The sequence below is a fragment of the Danio rerio genome, chromosome 13 (assembly GCF_052040795.2).
Source record: "Danio rerio strain M-AB ecotype USA chromosome 13, GRCz13ab, whole genome shotgun sequence".
Taxonomy (NCBI): Eukaryota; Metazoa; Chordata; class Actinopteri; order Cypriniformes; family Danionidae; genus Danio; species Danio rerio.
In genome coordinates, this window is record NC_141033.1 from 52163901 (window position 1) to 52178589 (window position 14689).

General features: G+C 36.5%; 2 long non-coding RNA genes across 3 annotated transcripts in view; one reads left to right on the top strand and one right to left on the bottom strand.

Moving 5' to 3' along the window:
- The window catches only part of LOC147841212 (uncharacterized), a 1204737-nt gene that overhangs the window by 987955 nt on the left and 202093 nt on the right, over positions 1-14689 (top strand). The window lies entirely within an intron of this gene.
- The window catches only part of LOC147841218 (uncharacterized), a 46947-nt gene that overhangs the window by 7415 nt on the left and 24843 nt on the right, over positions 1-14689 (bottom strand). For both annotated transcript variants that reach the window (XR_015506514.1, XR_015506515.1), the window contains one exon: positions 3463-3598. This is a non-coding gene — a long non-coding RNA (uncharacterized LOC147841218). The remainder of the gene's footprint in view (positions 1-3462; positions 3599-14689) is intronic.

A 14689-nucleotide genomic window follows, 5' to 3' on the forward strand; every position in this document is an offset into this window, starting at 1 on the left:
TTCAACAATTTAAATAAATAAATGAATAATTAATAAGCCTTTGAAACCGAATATTTAAATAAAAAAAGATAAACTGGATACTCAACCATTTAAACAGGTAAATTAATAAAATAATCAATCAATCAATCAATCAATCATCCAATTAATTAACAAAAAATAATGATAAAAATTTTGAAACTGAATATTCAACAATTTAAACAAATTAATTAATTAATTAATTAATTAATTATACATATAGGATGCACTTGCTGTATTTTTAAAAAATCATTAATTATATTTTTTTTACATTATTAAATTTTTAGGGTTTTATTATGTTTACAAATTTGTAACTAGGCATTTTATTTGTTTTTAATAAAGTTTGTTGCACTTTTGTTAGATTATTGTCATGGCATTGCAAGTGAACCTAAAGAATAAAACAGTTACATGGCAAGTAATTTTTGTAATTGATTGCCATTGAGTTCATATTAATAATGTCATTTTACTGTCTGCATATATATTTTTTTATTTATTCCCCGTCTCTGGCCATGTAGGAACTTCCCAAATGAGTTCAGATCATATAAGGTCATTGGGACGTCTCTGCCTCGAGAAGCATGAGAGAAAACCAGGGCAATGTTTGTCGGACCATGTAAGGACAGACACGCAAGAGCTTCAGTCGGAGGCATTTATTGCAGGGCCACACAAATAATCTGACGTTAAAGTGGATCAGTGCACAGAAATCCAAACAAAACATTTCTGAGCTGGCAGTAAAGAGAGTAAACATGGAAAAGACCAGCAGTATTTCACAACGGGAGCTCACTTTGTGTCACAGTAAAGTCATTTCATGCAGGCGTCTAGATGTGTGTTGGTTGTTACTAGAAGGGATACAGCTGCGGCTTGAAGTAAGCAAGAATTATTGAAATAATTATTAATAAATTACACATTAAAATGTATTTTATTAATGCCTTCTCCCACCCCAACTCGAGTCTCAGTTGGGTCAGTTGGTGTTTCTGTGTGGAGTTTGCATGTTCTCCCCGTGTTGTTGTGGGTTTCCTCCGGGTGCTCTGGTTCCCCCACAGTCCAAACACATGTGCTATAGGGGAATTGAATAAGTTAAATTGGCCATAGTGTATGAGCAGGGGCGGACTGGGACAAAAATTCAGCCCTGGCACTGTTGCCACACCAGCCCACATTACCACACCGAGAAAGCCCCACCCATGGACACGCACATTCACTATTTATTTTGATGTAAAGATGGTGAAATAATATGACATTCTTGCCAGATTTTGATTATGTCCGGGTAACCTTGGATTGGGTCGGCCCATCTTGAAACCAGACGGCAGTTGCCGATTGGGCCAAATGCTTAACATTTATTATTATTATTATTTTTATTATCATCATCATAATATCACATCTAGCAAGAGATAAAAGCTGTCTGCACTTAAAAACAATACATATTAAAAAAAACTGACCGGCCCACATTTAAAAATTGGTCCGGCCCTTCTGGCATTTGCCAGAATTGCCAGATGGCCAGTCCGCCCCTATGTATGAGTATGAATGAGAGTGTGTGGGTGTTGCGGCTGGAAGGGCATCTGTTGTAAAAAACAAACACTGGATAAATTGGGGGTTCATTACGCTGTGGTGACCGTTGGTGCATAGGGACTAAGCCGAAGGAAAATTAATGAATAAATAAACATAAATAAATCTTTGAAACTGAATATTCAATACTAAAAAAAATAGATATTTAAACTAATAAATAAATAAGTTTTTAATTTATTAATTTATATAAAAAATGAATTAATGCGGAACTGAAAGACAGGATATTTAACCATTTAAATAAATAATGTTAAACTGAATATTCAGTAATTTAAATAAACAAATAAATGAATAAATAATGAGCCTTTGAAACCGAAAATTTAATAAAAAAAAGATAAACTGGATACTCAACCATTTAAACAAGTAAATTATTTGTTTAATTAATTAACTTGTTTAAATGGCTGAGTATCCAGTTTATATTTTTTATCAATCAATCAATCAATTAATCAATCAATCAATTAATTAATTAACAAAAAATAATACAAATTGTGAAACTGAATATTCAACAATTTAAACAAACAAACAAACAAATAAATAAATAAATAAATAAGCCTTTAACACTGAATATTCAAATAAAAAAGAGAAACTACATACTCAACCATGTAAATACGTTAATTAATTAATAAAAATAATAATAAAAATTGTGAAACTGAATATTCAACAATTTAAACAAACAAACTAAATAAATAAATAAATAAATAAATAAATAAATAAATAAATAAATAAACAAACAAACAAACAAACAAACAAATGTGACACTCAATATTAAACAAATTTAAATTTATCTGCAGGCCCGTAACCTGCCTGATGTTTTCTCTAAAAGTTTTTTGCAGGTATTCGCCTCATTTTTCTATTTAATTATGAGCTTTAAACATTTCATTTGGTGTCACTGTAGGCACTATTATGAGCTGAATCAGCTTGTCGGATGGTCATCATAACCACACTATTAATGTACTAAAATATTTTCTAAAGATTTAGAATAAATAAATATGAAAAAATACTTAATTATTACAATATATTTACAATTTAATTTCAACTTTTTCATTACTACATTTATTACATCATATGTCATTAGTAAAAAATAAGAATCTGTAAAGTTTTAAATGAAACACTGCAGCCTGCTGTCATTCAGGCAGATAACACACTGAGCAGCGCATTCAGCTCTCCTCAGTCAGAATGTGTTCATTTGAATAATTAAAACATAATAATAACCTTAATAATAATATAGAGCTTCACGCTTGTTCTAGCCTATCATGTCAAAAAAATAAAAGAAGTACATTTGAAAATTGAGAGATGACAACAACAATAGTCAACAATAGAATTAAAAATTAACTTAATATGGCCCGCTTTTGGTGCTTCACACCTTTTACTGCTCATTTTTATTTCAGGAATAAGGTCCAAGATTTACAATAAAAGTTATTTATTGAATGTTTTTTTTTCTATTTAACAACAAGACATGCGTGAAAGATGACTTCCCTTTAGGCAGATTGCTGGACTCATGAAGAATAATAGTTAGCATTGGCCAAAACTGTTTAGCTAAAGTCACACTGAAGTGACAGCCGACAGAGGATTCCGCTTACTCTTTAAGCCTTTTTCAATGGGTTTTTTCACTATTTCTAAAGGTGCAGCAGTCAAAATACAAAATCTGGACCTTTGTCAGTGAGGAGTGGGTCTTTCAAACCACACAAACCACCCCTGGCTACGAGCCTGCACTGGATATACAAGTTTATTTGGTCTGAATTTGAGTGGAACCGAATATTCAGCCAATATATAAATGAATTAATTAAATTAATTAAATAATAATTTAATTCCAACAGTCTGAAAAACAAGAGCAAAATATATTCAATTAAATGATGCACAGAAATAATGCAAAACCATTCTTATGTTTACTCATGGTTTAATGTGCAGTTCCAGCACCGGCCAGCAGGGGCAAACTGCTCCACCATCCAAACCGTCACCCTTGATCCCTCGATCCTCACATGATCTTGTCTTTTCCCCACCCATGCCTTGATCTTGATGAAGTCAGCTGAAATGGAAAGTAGCAGCCGATCAGATTATCACGTTGTTATTCTGATGAAAGATTACGAGTACAAACGACTCTGTTTCTTTGAAATGCCTTCACAATGAGGCCAGAAACACAAGCAAACAAGGTCAACTGCGTGAATGTTGACAAAGCAGTGCAGTGGGGGGGGTGTGTGTGCGCGTGTTATTATTAGATGTGGGTTATTCTGTCGGACAGACGGCTGATCTCAGCGAAGGGTTAAGCCCAGCTCAGAGCATTCGTTTCATTTCCTCTACATTTCCATCTGAACAAACAAGCGGGTGACCTGACAGTGCACAGAGGGGTGGAGGGGAAGAGGCGTTCGTGACTGGAATATGAGAAAGAGAGAGAGAGAGGACACCCATGCGACCGTGAAAAGCCTGCAGTGTGCAGGCGGTTGGGAGGGGCAGGCAAACCCCCTGCTTGTTTAAACTACTTATTTAAAGTACACATGAAATCAAAACTAACCATATTGATTTAGTCAGCGCACATGGCTAGTTTTGTGCTGAACAATTCATCTGTGCATGTCATGATGAAAAAATTAATGGTTTGCCCTTGTAATCTTAAATAGAAATCTGAAAATGCACTTCCTGCTTGTTTCAACTCTCAGATTAGGGCCCAGTCCCATTTCTATTTTTCTACCCCTTCCCCTCAGCCCTACGCCTTTAAGTTAAAGAGAATTGGGACACCCCTACCCCTTGACATGAACACGCAAACCAGGGGTAGGGGTAAGGGGAAGGGCTAAGAGGTGGAATTGGGATAGGGCCTAGGTATGTCTGAGGTAGTGGGCATGGCTAACATACTTAACCACGCCCCTCCAGCTGTCAGTTTTGACAACAAACAAAAATGGTGAGCAGGAGGGATCTGTTAGGCCAACGCAATCTCGCGGCAATTCGTAACTTTTTGATTTAGTGGCTAATTCGTATGAATTCGTACAATCTAATGCGTACAATTTAGTACGATTTGCTCATCACCCAATGACGGTTGGGGTAAGGGTGGGGTTGGGTGCCACGCCTCCTTTTTAAAATCGTACATTTTAGTCTTACGAATTCATATAAATTAACCACTAAACTGACAAAACGTAAAATACTTAAATTTCCACATGAGATCAGGCTGGTTAGGCTGTAATAACTCTCTCCCCAAACCCTTTTCTCCATCTTTCTGAATGAAATGCCTACTTCACTACATCCAATCAGCTTGCAGAAAAAAAAAAAAAAAGCCACGCCCACTGTTTTCTCATTTAATATTTCATTTCTCTAGGACAGGGGTGCCCAAACTTTTGCAGGTGGTTGGCTGGAGGTAAATTTACCAAACTGTAAAGTTGTCAATATAATTTCCTAATTTATTATAATAATTCATTATATAATTTAATTAATACTATAATTCATTACATTTAAAATACTTTAATTGTATTAATAATGATACATTTGTTGTAGATTTTATCATGAATGAATGTCTGACACTAAAAAACATGAACGATCCCATTGATAACACTAAAAAACACACTTTACCTCGTCGCTTGCTAATGTCTTCTGCAATGTTCGCTATCCATCAAGTGACTGTATTTATTTATTTTATTTTTTTTATTTATTTAATCTGATTCATTCACAACATTTAATTAAAACATTTAATTTCAGTTTGCTTTTTTGTAGCTCAACAGTTAAAAAACAAAAAAAAGTTGTGTTAAAGGGTCACAAAACACAAAAACACATGTTTTAAGCTGTTGACAGTCGTATATGTGTCCCACACTGCTAAAAACACTATTAGGACACATATATTTAGCAAAAAAAGTGAAAATTGGTTGTTTTTGCATTATTTCGAGCAAATTCGGTCTTCCGGTTTGAAATTAATTTTTGAAGCTGCGTCACGCCGATTAGATCCTTGTGTGGATTCCAGTGTGGAGACTGGACGTCTGTACTTGGGAGTGCATTGTGACGTCTCTAAGTGTGCTGCATTAATTCATGAGAAAGGCTTGGTTCAAAACAATCACCGCGCTCTATTGTGTATGCGGTGCAACTTCATTAATATGCAGGATAGTTTCCAAGACTGTTTTACCTGTTACAGTGTTCAGACGGCAGAGAGAAAAGAAAAAGAAGAAGAATTGTTCAGAGATACAAGTCATCAGTGCTGCGTTTATTAATGTGCTGTAAAGAAGATTTTGTTTTCATTTCCCGCTATGAGAGTGCAGCTCTCACGTGTGAATTACAGTGCACGCGACATGCGACAGAAATACGTTTGTAGGAAACACTTTTTACCCGAGAGCTTTACACATCTGGAAATGGTGAAATCCGGATTTTCTGCTCGTCTCCTTTTAATAAAGACATGGCTCCAGTTGGTGTTGATTTTCCTGTCTCTACAGATTTGGTAAGTGTGTGATCAGTGGTCTTTGTTTGTTTATTTCAGTGTTTAAAGGCAGACCTTAGTCAAAATGATTTCTAGGTTACTAAGTTTAGAGTACGTTAATATCACCACAATATTATGGACTGAAAGATCCACTGTAAATGCTGCTCTCTGAGTATAAACATGTAAACACCGCAATCAAACCGTCGTGTGGGATTTTCACCGCATTTTGTGACAGGATAGTCTGTACACACACAGCTTTCTGACGCTCCCTACCGAGTGCATCTAAGTTACTAAGAAATGTGGAGGGTTTTATTCTCCCATTCGCCATGCGGTATCAAACATTCAATTAAAACAACACTCTTCCAGCAGTTCCTGCATCCAATATCTGGTTTGTCACGGGGGACATGCAGGAAACGTTCCTGAATGAAAGTGAAAGTGTCAAACCGCAGTCAAAGTCTTCGAATTAAAAATTTGGCATATAATTTGATTACTGATGTCCATGTAAACACAATCACTGTCTTTCTTCCCTTGCGTCTGTGTTTGTTTTGCCTTTGCGAAAATCAGTGCGTCCCCAAACGGAAACTCCTAATTTTATTCAAACCCATCCCTCTTTCCCTGGAGGTATGTGGATTGTGGATGAAAATAAAAAAAGGGGGGGGGGGGTAATGCCCTAATAATATCTCTGGGGAGATATTATTGCGTAGGCCTTTAGAATCGTCATAACTGTGATTATCAAGAGCTGCGGTATCCAGGGTAAAGTCAGCAAACGACTAAGAAGACCCACATTCAGCAGGAGGAGCTGTGGGCGCAAAAGGAAGCTGTCTAAAAGGGATGTCCGAATGCTGACCCTGATTGTATCCAAGATACATAAAGCACAGCAGCCCAACTCACTGCAGCTCCACTCTCCTGTTTACACCAAAACCGTTAGTCTGGAGCTCCAGAGGGTCAGTATACATGGCTGGCTGCTATAGCCAAATTATAGCCTCGTCCTAATGTCAAAAATGGGTTTCAATGGTGCCAGCTGTGAAATTCTTGGGCTGTGGATAATGTGAAACAGGTATTGTTCTCTGATGAGTCCACCTTCACTGTCTTTCCCACATCCGGGAGAGTTACAGTGTTGAGAAACCCCCAAAAAAGCGTCCCACCCAGACTATAGCATGCCCGGAGTAAAGCATGGAAGGGATCAGTGATGGTTTGGGTCCAATGTCTAGACCCAATATTTGTGCTATATAGGCGTGTCACTGCCAAGGAGTACTGAATAATTCTGGAGGACCATGTGACCCAGTGGGTCAAACAATGTATCCTGAAGGCGGTGGTGTGTATCAGGATCAAAATGCACCAATACACACAGCAATACTGGTGACAGAGTGGTTTGATGAACATGAAAATGAAGCTGAACATCTCCCATGGTCTGCACAATCACCAGATGTAAATATTATTGAGCACTTTGGGGTGTTTTGGAGGAGCGAGTCAGGAAATGTTTTCCTCCAGCAGCATCACGTAGTGACCTGAACACTATTATGGCTCAAAATCCATCTGGCCGCTGTGCAAAACTTGCATCTCTCATTCCCAATACCAAACTGATGCTGTATTGGCAGCAAAAGAAGGCCCATGTATGTATTATATAATCACTTTTTGATTTTATTCATTGTTTATGTAATCTGCAATGCTTTAGCAATACTTTATTGCAAGCACTTGACAAGAAGACAGACAGAGGGAGAGAGAGAGAGAGAGAGAGAGAGAGAGAGAGAGACTGGCTGCTGATGCGGCTTTAGCACAATAACAATTCCAGGAAAGCGAGGCCAGGCTGACAGTCCTGAGTGCTGAGTGTTTATCTTCAGCACCACGTGATCCTCAAGCTCAGATAACACAGGCTATGACTAGAACAGCTGTACTTTACTACTATTACCACACTGCAAAATCTGATGACTGGCCTCTGCAGTACAAACATCCCAGCCATGCTAAAGTGTCCCTATTATGGATTATAAAAGGTCATACTTTAGTTCTGGGAATCCCCGACAACATGCATGCAAGCTCAAAAAACTCTGTCAGTGTATTACAAAATGCATTTATGTTTACTTATATATATAACAACAGCTCTCAATTGATTTGTGTAGTGATTCATTTTTCCAAACTCCTCCTCAAGGTCAGGGAGATTTGTGAAAAATGCACTAAAATGAAGCTGGTTTTTCTTTAAAGGGGTCATATTATGCTAAACTCATTTTTAAGGGGTTCAAACACAGATGTGTGGCAGCAGTGTGTAAATATAAACAGCTTTTAATGGTAAAAAATTATAAATTGTTTTTTTTTATATAATCAGACTTCATGAAACAGTCTGCAGAAACACTTTGATTGACATTCTCCATTTGTACGTGTCATCAGAAGGGGAAATCCCCGCCCACTAGTGAACATCTCTCCCTCATTAGCATAGGATGTTAGTAATGTTTTTGAATCTGCCACTATGCTGACACACAGGCATCTGTAGCTCCCCCCTCTTTTGAAAAGAGCACAGTCATTTAAATGTAAAGCGACAGACACCAAAACACCACAATTAGGATCAAAGCCTAAAAGGGTCAGTTTTAGAGAGTTTAAAATATGTGTGTGGTATATATTGGTGTGGTATTTTGAGTTAAAACTTCACATATACACACTCTAGGAGTATCAGAGACTTATTTTACATCTTGTAAAATAAAAGGTGGGCATAGTAGGTCTCCTTTAAAATAAAGGAAAATATCTGGCAACAAGATATTGAAAGGAAACATGTCTTCCCTTCAAATTAAGACTGTTTACATGAATAAAATAAAAAAAAAGACTGAAATAGTGTCAAAATTAAAAGTGCTGTATTCTGCAGGCCAGGCCAGTAGTGACAATTTTTTTATTAGCTGCAGTCCCATGTAGTTATTTTAGCATCATAACTCTGTGTGCAATAGATCAGTGGTCCCCAACCCTCCGCTGCTCATCCGTTTGCACTGGCTGCCAGTTGCTGCTCGCATCAAATTCAAAGCTCTGATGTTTGCCTACGAAGCTATTTCTGGTTTTGCTCCTCCTTATCTGCTCTCACTTCTGCAGATCTATGTGCCCTCCAGAAACTTGCGTTCTGTGAATGAACGTCGCCTCGTGGTTCCATCCCAAAGAGGGAAGAAATCACTTTCCCGAACTCTCGCGTTCAATCTGCCCAGTTGGTGGAATGAACTCCCTAACTGCATCAGGACAGCAGAGTCACTCGCTGTCTTCAAGAAACGACTAAAAACTCAACTATTTAGTCTCCACTTCCCTTCCTAATATGCAATTCTCTCTCTGACTCCTCCACTAACTACATAAAAAAAATATATATATAATGTTTTGCTTCTTACACTTTACACACCTGAAACTTGCCTACAGCACTTATTCATTGTTGCTCTTATAGTTGTGTAAATTGCTTCCTTTTCCTCATTTGTAAGTCGCTTTGGATAAAAGCGTCTGCTATATGACTAAATGTAAACATCTCGAAGATGCTTCAAAGAACCCTCCAAAACTACCTAAAAAACAAAGGGTGCTCACTTGGTCCGAATGCCTCGTCCAAACCCAAGTTCGATTGTCCTTCCCAACTCCGAAATACAGAGAGCCACTTGCGTCTATCTGCCACAAAAACATAAAAAACGTTCAGACATAACATGATGTCTGCACATTTCATTTTTGGAGGTGACAAGCAGACATTATCACTGATTGCACTGGCTCAGTCCCGCTTGTCACCAAGGTAATGTTAGGTGATGCACAGACACACACACACACATGAATGAACGGTATGAAAACTAAAGCTTGTTGTGCAGTTGGCGGTTCACTTCAGTTATTTGGTTCGATTGCATTCATATCAGAAGTGAACTGGACCAGACCGTACTCCAGACCACCTCTTTCTGGCGGACTTGGGAACAGTTCATTGGTGCGCACCCGAGTTCAGAAGACAGCATTCACACTAGCTAAACGTACTATACTTTGACAACAAACAAAACCAGGTGTGGACCAAAAGTGCTAGTGTGAAAGCAGCATTAAAGATGTTGCCAAAGTTCCTCTGGATTTAGTTTGTCTCTGTTATTCTGTATTTTACAGTAGGACGTATTAAATTAAACTAATCAAAATAAATGAAGGCTCTCATGTCTGAGATTTTAAGAGGAAGGAGTGTCTGTGTTGCTCCAGACATGAGTCAATGTGGAGCTAAAAATAGAAACGAGTCTCTCTCTCTCCTCTCTCGCCCAGCCGTGGGTTTTACCCTTATTAAAATATGATGTCTTATGACAGCGTCGCCTTTCTTCTGAGTCATTTTCTGCCTGTCTGTCAAGAAGTGTATTTATATCATGTGTGGACATTATCGGATATGAAGTTTTTGACTGAGAGAAAAATTCCAGATGTGGAAATATAAGATCATTTACATTTGAAAATGAACATGATATTGAGTAGGAAAACCCCAGTCACAACCCAGATTAACTAGATTAGATGTGAATCTAATAAATGAACCCAAAGTTAATTCTATAATTAATTTATAACATGGAGGAAATCATCAACCCCTTAAATAAATAAATCCACAATGAATGAATAAATAAATAAAATTAAATAAAAACAAATGGTCGTCACGGTGGCACAGTGGGTAGCAAGATCGCCTTACAGCAAGAAGGTTGCTGGTTCGAGCCTCGTCTGGATCAGTTGGCATTTCTGTGTGGAGTTTGCATGTTCTTCCCGTGTTGGCGTTGTTTTCCTCCGGCTGCTCCGGTTTCCGCCACAGTCCAAACACATGCGCTAAACAGGAATTGGGTAGGCTAAATTGTCCTTAGTGTATGTGTGTGAATGGACGTTTATGGGTGTTTGCCAGTGATGGGTTGCAGCTGGAAGGGCATCCGCTGCGTAAAACATATGCTGAATAAGTTGGCGATTCAGTCCGCTGTGACGACCCCAGATTAATAAAGGGACTAAGCCGAAAAGAAATTGAGTGAATAAACAAAAAAAAAAAAAGAATATTCAATAAAACGATAAATTGAATAATCAACCCATTAAAACAAATAAATAAATAATTTAAAATAAATAATTAACAATAAATAAAATTAATGTGTAATATATAGATAAATAAAAAATAAATAAATAAAGTGAAAATAAATATTTAATTAAAAAGATAAATTAAATATTCAACCCAAAAATAAAATAAAATAAATAAATATTCAATGAAAAGATCAATAGAATAATTAACCAACTGAAATAAAGTAAAAATAATAATAAATAATAATAAAAAATTAAGTGAAAATGTATACTCAATAAAAAGATAAATTATATATTTGAAACATTAACATAAATAAATAAATAAATAAATAAGTAAAAATAAATATTCAATTCATTAAAATTAAAAAATAATAAATAAACATTCAATAAAAGTATTAATTGAATATTCAAACCATTAAAATTAATAAATAATTAAATATTCAATAAAAAGATAAATTAAATATTCCACCCATTAAAATAAATCAATAAATAAATAAATATTTATATTCCATTAAAAGATAAATTGAATAATTAAACCATTAAAATAAATGAAAAATTTCAATAAAAAGAATAATTAAATATTCAAACCACTAACATAAATAGATAAATAAATAAGTAAATAAATAAACAAGTGAAAATTAATTTTAAGAAAAAAATTTAATATTCAATCCATTAAAATATTTAAATAATATATAATTAATATATAATTAATATATAATATATAATTAAAATAATTAAATAAATAAATTAAAATAAATAAATTAAATTAATGTGTAATAAAAAGATTAATTGAATATTGAACCCATTAAAATAAATAAATAAAAATAGATAAATAAGTGAAAATGAAAATTAAATTAAAAGACTTAATTTAATTTAATTAAATATTCAAATCATTAATAATATTAAATAAATAAATAAATATCTTTTAGTCCTATAATTTTATGTAAATTTGAGTGGAACAGAATATTCAAGTAATATAAAATGGATAGGTAAATGAACGAATGAACAAATGTGTGAGTGAATGAATGAATGAATGAATGAATGAATGAATGAACGAACGAACGAACGAACGAACGAACAAACGAACGAACGAATGAATGAATGAATGAATGAATGAAATAACATTAAACAAATACCCAGTTCAATAGTGGTAAGAACAATAGGCCATTGGATCATTATATAATAATGCAAATATGTGTAATACTGGACACAATTACATGCATAAGCCTAAGTTAAAATACATTTATATTACCAACACTATAAAGCATGCAATAAAAAGTGACTCTCAATCAGTGACTCAAACTGGTCGATTCAGGAATCAGTGAATTGCAGCTTAATTGAACTAAAACATTGAACTGAACAGATTTCAATTGTTTGCAGCAGAATTATTCAGTTATTGAAAATAGAAAAACAGATTTGTTTATTTGCTAAAATATGCCTCGTTTAAATCGAGATTACATCAAGCATTGAATAAAAAATGCACTTTTATATTGAGTCATTTAGCAGACGCTGTTGTCCAAAAGCGATTTACAATGGAGGAGGCATTCAGTGATTCAACAAGTTAACAAGTTAGTTAACTTAAGTTAATTAAGTTATGAGGGGAGGAGTGTTTTTTAATTAATATAGAAAGAGAAGACTGTTTCTACAGGTGGTTTGTCACGCCCACTGACCTGTGTGAGGCACGCTTTATAAATGCACAATGCTTTTTAAGAAATGTGGCAGGATTGTATGAAAGTGCAAATGTGCAAAAGCTGGTGCAAGTGTCGAATAAAGTGAAAAGCATTTACTACAGGTGGTTTGTCAAACCCACTCACCTGCGTCAGATTTGCATCATGTTTTAAGGTTGTCCTGTGCTATGATGTAGGGAAGTGAACATATCTTACATAATTGCATCGAAAAATTCAGGTGTTTTATGTGTGACATGGAGAAATAAGATCATCCATGTTTGGAAAGACATGAGAGAGAGTAAATAACAGGCACATGTTCATTTCTGGCTGAACGGATGCTTTAAACACAAGCGCGGGTGTCATTTATATATATATATATTTAGAGCAACTCAAAGGCATGCCCGCTTCAGATGCTTTTATATAAAGTGAGCTCCTCCGTGTGACATGAACTAGTTTCAATAGCGCTTTAATTTTGATCTTTTTTTTTTCCCTGTCAAAGCCAATCTCTGCTGTGGCTTTGGCCTAGATTGCTTCAAAGGCCTTGTGGAGTTATCTAGGACAGAGCACACCCAACAACAGACACACACACACACACAAAACTCCTCAACCTACAAAAAAAAAAAAAAACACACACACACATTTCCATTGATCAGAGCTGACCAGAAAAATACTGTGAAATCCAGAACATTAAACCAAGAGATGTTTCCTGGAAATGCAGCTGGAGTTCTTGAGTTGTGGAGAAGAGCTGGAAGACCTGAAGCGGCGAGATTAAACAAGGTCATTGTGGAAATAAGAGGAGCTTCTTGTTTGAATGCTTGACTGTCAGTGCAAAATTTTATTCATGCTGTTTTCATATCATTCAAACAGCAATCAGAGAGTTTATCAGATAGATTTAGGGCCTACTCACACTATGCCATCCGTACCGTGCCCAGGACTGTTTCCCGGATGGTTTGAAAAGTGTGAGTGCGCTGAATCGGGCTCAAGCACGGTTCACTTGGCCGGCCCTAGCCCGGTTGGAAGAGGTGTGCTTGAGTGCGGTTCACTTGGGCTTTGGCGCGGTACGCTTGTGTGTGAGTGCAAAACGCGCCTAAAGCCCGAAACTGAAAGTGAGACGTGACTTTTACGGGGCTGTTTCATATGGATTTATTAATCATTCTTACTGTTCAGTGAACGCAAACTGCCGTCGTTTATTAAAGACGAGAACTCCTCACTGCACGACAGCTGCACCTTCAGCAGACCTCCTCAATCCTGCAGCACGAGAGCTTAATGATTGTTTATGAGCTCCAAAAGTGGCGGATCTGTTCGGCGAAATATCTGACTGCGTGTCCCCGCATCCCTAAGGACTGTTTGGCGAAATACTTGACTGCATGTCACTGCATATCAAACGACTGAAACGATATAACTAGAGAAATCTACACTGTGCTGCTGAGTGAGAGAGCGCTTCTCACTGAACAGCGCAGCAGCGATGACGTAAGCGTGCCGAGGCCCATTTGTGGTGTGAGCGCGGGCCGTCGGGGGAGACTGGAGGGGGGACAAGCGTGCTTTGGCCCGGTTCGAGGCAACTGAGTACGGCCTTAGAGAACAGTCTTATAAAGTTTACATACACTCTAAAAAAAGGAGCATAGCAATTTAAAAAAATGTCTGATGGTAAATCATACTAAACGTTTTCTTATTTAGGTCTGTTAGGATTACCTAAATCAGGGGTCACCAATCTCGGTCCTGGAGGGCCGGTGTCCCTGCAGGGTTTAGCTCCAACTTGCCTCAACACACCTGCCTGGGTGTTTCAAGTATACCAAGTAAGAGCTTGATTAGCTTGTTCAGGTTTGATTAGGGTTGGAGCTAAAATCTGCAGGACACCGGAGCTCCAGGAACAAGTTTGGTGACCACTGCCCTAAATGATTTACATTTGCTAAATGCCAGAATAATGAGAGAATTTTTTTTGGTCCCACTTTATATTAAGTGTCCTTAACTACGATGTACTTGCATCAAAAAAATAAACACAATGTACTTACTGCGTTTATAATGTATTTGAGAGCACCTGTGGTGCTCTTGAAATGGGATA